The following is a 6,106-nucleotide window of genomic DNA, read 5'->3' as shown; positions in this document are numbered from 1 at the left end:
GTGCCAGAACTGGTCTTAATATCCAATTCCAAACCAATCTCTTGGCATCCTAGAGAAAGAAACAGATTATTAGTTGTCAAAAAAGCAGCCCATATAATTACTAAAATGCAAGCCAGGTATGAAAAATGAAATACTCTTCTGAAACAATATAGCAATTGGAGAGAGTTTTTCTTTTAAACAAAACCTATATACTTAATCTGCTGAAGTAGTAGCATTGACCAAATGAACTAACATAGTAGAGCATCAAGAAGATGCTGTAAACAAAGGCAAAACTAAGAGCTTATATCTTAATTGGATTTCAAAGAATTAGACCCTGACATGAGGATTGTATTGCCAGTTGTAGGGGGAAGGCAACATTTTCAAGGACAGGATCCATTATTAAGCCAGCTACTACAGTGGATAACTGAAGCTTAATCCTGAGGAAAAATCTGGAAAATGTTATAAAATATATGCCTCAGGATTATCCCACCCAGAGACCAAGGGAACTGGGGCAATTATACCACAGCCATAGGCAGTCATTGGTTGAGGACTACCAAGGTGGAGGAAGGGCAGAAATTATTTCATCAATATTTATCATCTACCTTGACCATTTTAGGAGAAGCCCTCAGGCCCAGAAATGTAGATGGAGCTAGAAGAGGGCTAGACCATACCGTCCAGTCAAGTCCAAGGGAAAGAGCAGGAGACTACAACATCTGCTACAACTCTCCTTTGTACCTAATTATGTATCTTTAGTCGAAAATGTTGTATTAGTCTTTGTCATGTGGCCTGCAGTTAAGATCAACAAATTTAGCAAAAGAATAAAAGATACCTAGTTAAATTTATATTTTATATATATTAAAATTATATTTCAGATAAGCAACAAATCATTTATTTGTATATCTTTTATGAGATGGTCAGATGCGGTCAGATGAGGAGAGTCTCAGGAGAAAAACAAATTTTATTTTCCTCACTGATCGTAGAAGCAGGAGTCATGGCACGCTGTTCAAAGTCATATGGGAAAGATACCAGAATGGTCAGGAAGCAGAAGTCAGGAGCAAGGAAAAGGTTTGGGTCACTGTCTTTATTGGGATTTCCATAAGAAAGGCAAGGAAGGGCAGGGTCAACAGTTTAGGACTGACTAGATTGAATAATTTCATCAGGCTTTGGACTATAGGGGTGTTTCTTAGTTGCCTGGCATCTGGCCTTGCGATGACTAAAGCAGAGTAATATGGTCTTGTGGGGTGTACAGGCCAGATAAAGAAAGTGTAGCTTTCAAATGATTAGTTTGCACATCAAAAATATACTCTGCTTAGGCCCTTTGCGATCTCTAAGAATTGGCTAGCTCAGGGAGGAGTAATCATTCTCCAGCCAGAAAGGTTTTGCTTTTATTTTAGGGTGTCAAAATATCATAATATATAGAAACCTTAAAAAATATTTACAGTATAGTATAAATATGTCCATAACAGCAAATGGTTTGTTATTTATCTAAAATTTAAATTGATCTTGGTGTCTTGTATTTTATCTGGCAACCTTACCTCCAGAAAGACATGACAGAGAGAGGCAACAAGGTTAGCATGTCTAGGAGAGAACAGTGTACACTTGTACTTCCTCTACCTCCCCACCCCCGCCACCTACATCTCCCACTTGTCATTTACTTGAGTCATACACTTTGCCTTCTGTGTGAAAGATAGAGGTGGTGGGACCCTGTTCAGTTTATTTATGGGAGGAAAAGGGACAGGCATTTGATCCTGGAAACAGATAGATGTAAGTATTTTTCGTGTTGATGTGTATGCAATAAATAATAAAATATGTTCACATTTATTGAAGCTTTTCTTAATGCTAAATACCAATTTATATGATTTATACATATTGTTCAGTTAATCCTCACAACAAGATTATGAGGTAGGTACTATTATTATCCCCAATTTACAGATAAGGAACATAAGACACAGAAAAATTAAGTAGCCTGCCAATAGCTTCATAGCTAGAAACTATCTCCGGAAACTATGCTCTTACCAACATGCTAAAGAGTGAAAGAGGGGATGGTTGATGAGAAATAGGATAAGAGGTTCACAAAGGAACAGATGTGAGAAAAAGGTGGAAAAAGATCTCTGAGCAGTGGATTGGACTTGAGAATTCCAGATATTTTGAACAAACTGAAGAAAAAAATACCCCACAAGAGTAGGGAAAGAGAACACATAATTATCTAACTGCTTTTCCTGCCACCATGGGAAAGGAAAGTTAGGAAGCAAAGCTACCAGGGCAATGGGATCTAGATAAGTGCTACAAATGAGCTAATGCAGATCTAATTGTCATTATCACTATTGTAAAAATTATAAGCCTTGTTTAAATAAATACACCACCTCAAACTTGACAGATACTTCCCAATTTTTTAATTAAACTTACCCCTTTTATAGTAATGAATTTGCAAATGCAAATAAGATGTCCACAAAAAACAAAAGCAAGATAAAGTGAAACTGAAGAAAGTGAAGTTTTATAAGAGAACACTTGAGAATAATAAGATATTATCTTGCCTTTGAACAGAAAATAATTCTGGCTGGAAGCTAATGTAGTTTCCGCACCTTTCAAATAGCCAAACTGTGTCCTTGAAATATGATGTTCTCTTGGCAACTAGGAATGTAATGTAGTGAGATGGCACAGAGTGTAATTTGGTATCCAGCCCTAGCCTGGCTGTGAAATGGGGGCAAAGAACGGCAGCAGGAAAAAAAGCAACCTGGAAAACAGTCACTGAAGTCTTTTCAGTAACCAAAGATGTTAGTAAGTCTGGAAGAGAGAGAGGTAAAATTGCAGATAGCAACGTCTTCCAACAGCCAACGGAGAGAAGAGAGTTCACAAAAGGGCACCACACAGAAGGCACACCTGCAAATCCAGTTCTTTTGGTTATCCATCAGAATAATGAAAATGGAAAGATCAAAATAAATTCATTATTTTTTGAAAAAAGATTTTTTCTGGCTCTGTGCCATGAAGAGGTCTGGAGACACTGAGCGTGAATAGCAGTGAACACACCTAATGCCCAGATTTGGTGTTTAAATACCATTTCTCTCTGAAAGGAAACAGGGCTGCTTAGAGAAATGATTGTTCATAGGTCTGGGGAAGGAAGAGTATGGGAATGAGCCTGAAATATTTTTCCATGCCAGAAAGGAAAAGAAAAAATACTCAATGAGTACTAGAAGGACATAAGAGCAAACTTGAAGGAGGTCCTACTTGGCAAATTTGAGACTATTTGAACATCAAAAGGAATAATGGCCATAAGTTATTACAATGCTAAATAAATAAAAATCCATGGGTACAAGTGGTACTCAAGGAAAAGAGGGGGAAAAAAAGAAATGTCCTTTCTACAGAAAGATGTCAGCTAACAAAAAACAAAACAAAACAACAACAAAAAAGGACTGACAAAAATCACCCTTTGCAACCATAACATAATTGTTAGTACAAGAATGTTAAAGTCACTGGGTAAAGGTTTATTGGGGGAGCAAAATATTTGGATGGTGTCAAAATACCTCCCTTTATATTACTTGGTAATTGCAAAGAGGAAGGTTTTCCTTTCATCAGAGAAGACTGGTGGAACCAATGAAGCAGTTATCTATAATATGAATATGATAATAGTAGCTACATCAGAGAGTTACTATAAGGATGAAATAAGCCAATCCATGTAAACTACATACCACTGGACCACAGAGTTAGGGCACAATAAATTAACACTATAATAAAAAATAATAATTGTTATTCATATTATTTTATCTAAGATGAAGGTCGCCAGAGGCCTAAAGTCCAAGCAGGTCAAATGATTTACTTCTCTTTATTTTCCACAAAAATCATAGCCTAATCAAAACTTTAGTAGTTGGATGGCCAATATAAAAAAATGGCAAACGTAAGAGCATTGATCTAAAAGCAGAGAGTGCCCCAATATCTAGAAAGAGTTTGTGTAGACAGTTTACTTCAGACCTTTCCAGAGTTATGCTGTTCCCTAGCTGTCTAGCAAAGAAATGAAGACTTCTTATTCTCCTCCCTTTCCCATAGCAAGGAGACAGGAGGGAGTAAAGAGATTCAAATAGAAAGAGATGGTTAAGTCTTTTTCTAGTTGGCAGCATCCTTGGTCCCCATGACCACTACTGCTTTAAGGAAGAAAATGCTCTTGAAGAGCTGAAGTGGGGATCCAAAAACAAAACGATGGTTGAGATTTCCCCTACAAGAAACGTATTACTCCAATGCAAGTTAATTTAGTTCCCTCCTGCTAAGATTTCACACCCTACAAAGTGTGTCTGGATGAGAAATTGTACCCCTTTAAGTTGATCAGTCCTCAAAACACTTCATCTTCAGAGTAAGGTGAAGCAGTAATGATAGAGCCAGTAGGAGTTTTCTAAGAGCATCTCTTGGCTTACATCTAGATTAGCAGGTGTTTTGGGACCTTATTCTTTTTTTAAAAGATTTATTTATTAATTTTAGAGAGAGACAGAAAGAGAGAGTGAGAGTAGGGAGGCGGGAGGGGCAGACAGAGAGGGAGAGAGAATCTCTTTGCTGAGCGCAGAGCCTGACACTGGGCTTGATCCCATGACCTTGAGATCACAACCCCAGCCAAAAAGCAAGAGTCAGTTGCTCAACTGACTGCACCACCCAGTTGCCCCCATAGACCTTATTCTTTTAGTGCAATCCTGTCTGAATGGACTCCATCACCAGCACCTGCATCTCTTTGCCAGAGAGTTTTCTCTAGCAATTTGGACCAGCTCTATCTACTCCACAGCAGATCGGAAGTCCTAGAGAATTAATGCCCCTTGGAAAAGTCTTCAGTGCATGACAAACAGGACTTGGAGTATTTATTCCCCAGATCTCTATTACCTTAGGTGGGATAACTCTAAGGTGAGTTCTCCAATAGAATGAAGCACTAATTTCCCACAATGCCATCTTGCTTGATAAAAAAAACAATTTATTGGCTGCCTTTCCTTCTCTGTCTCACTTTCTTACTTCTTTATTGGTATTTTCTGAGGCCACCTTCTTAATAAGCTATTTGTGCCAGAATCCTTGTACTTGTGGGGGAACACAAATAATGATGGTTTCCTAAACCAAAATTACCACTTCTAACATCACAAATGAACTGCATGATCAAGTCAATCATGAGGACTAGTATAAAAAGCTACACTGGGGCACCTGGGTGGCTCAGTGGGTTAAAGCCTCTGCCTTCGGCTCAGGTCATGATCCCAGGGTCCTGGGATCGAGCCCCGCATCGGGCTCTCTGCTCCGCGGGGAGCCTGCTTCCCTTCCTCTCTCTCTGCCTGCCTCTCTGCCTACTTGTGATCTCTGTCTGTCAAATACATAAATTAAAAATCTTAAAAAGCTACACTGACAATGTGTATCTATAACCTGAGAGAGAATGTAGAACCCTAGGAGAAGTCTCTAGGTGTCTGCTATATATGCCTGTCTGAATGGCTAAGGATGGTTTATAATCTATCTTGGGCAACATTAGTAGATATATATGGGATATATAAGTAATATATATACTTATATGGGATGTTACTGAAACATTCATCTACTGTAACAACATAAACTCTGAAATAGGATCCTAAAAAATGTCAAGAATGGCTCCAGGACAGTTGTGATAGGAAAACAGCTGATTTCTGGGCCAAGGTCATTTACTTACCAGTAGGGTAATATTTCACAATTTTAATAATCAGTGCAGCCCTACTAGTGTATCTGCCCTGTCCTAAAGTACTAAGATGATTTTTATTTTTGGATGAATAGGAGATTCCCAAGGTTAAAAAAATAGCTTCCTTATTGCCAGCACCTCAAAAAGAACTGCAAATAATAGTGCAGTACAATCTGTGGTATAGAATGTGGTCTGAGAATTAAGTTATTTGGCATAACAGTTACAACCTGGGCTATCAATTTTAGAAAAATTATCCTACAACAAAATACATTGAGTATCAAAAACCAAAAATAGCATGTTTTAGCTTTTTCTTCAAAATGACCTCAGGGTCATTATTACAAATAACAATTTTCACTGTTTTGTAGCTATGCTGGAAAAAGCAATTGTAAAACAGTTGACTCCATACTATACACAACAGTTTTTACAGAGTAACTGTGATAAAACAGCTGTGTAACTTTTGGGCAC

The sequence above is a fragment of the Martes martes genome (genome assembly GCF_963455335.1).
Source record: "Martes martes genome assembly, chromosome: X".
In the NCBI taxonomy this organism is placed as follows: Eukaryota; Metazoa; Chordata; class Mammalia; order Carnivora; family Mustelidae; genus Martes; species Martes martes.
The sequence above is the reverse complement of the archived record's forward strand: the minus strand, read 5'-3'. Positions refer to the sequence as shown.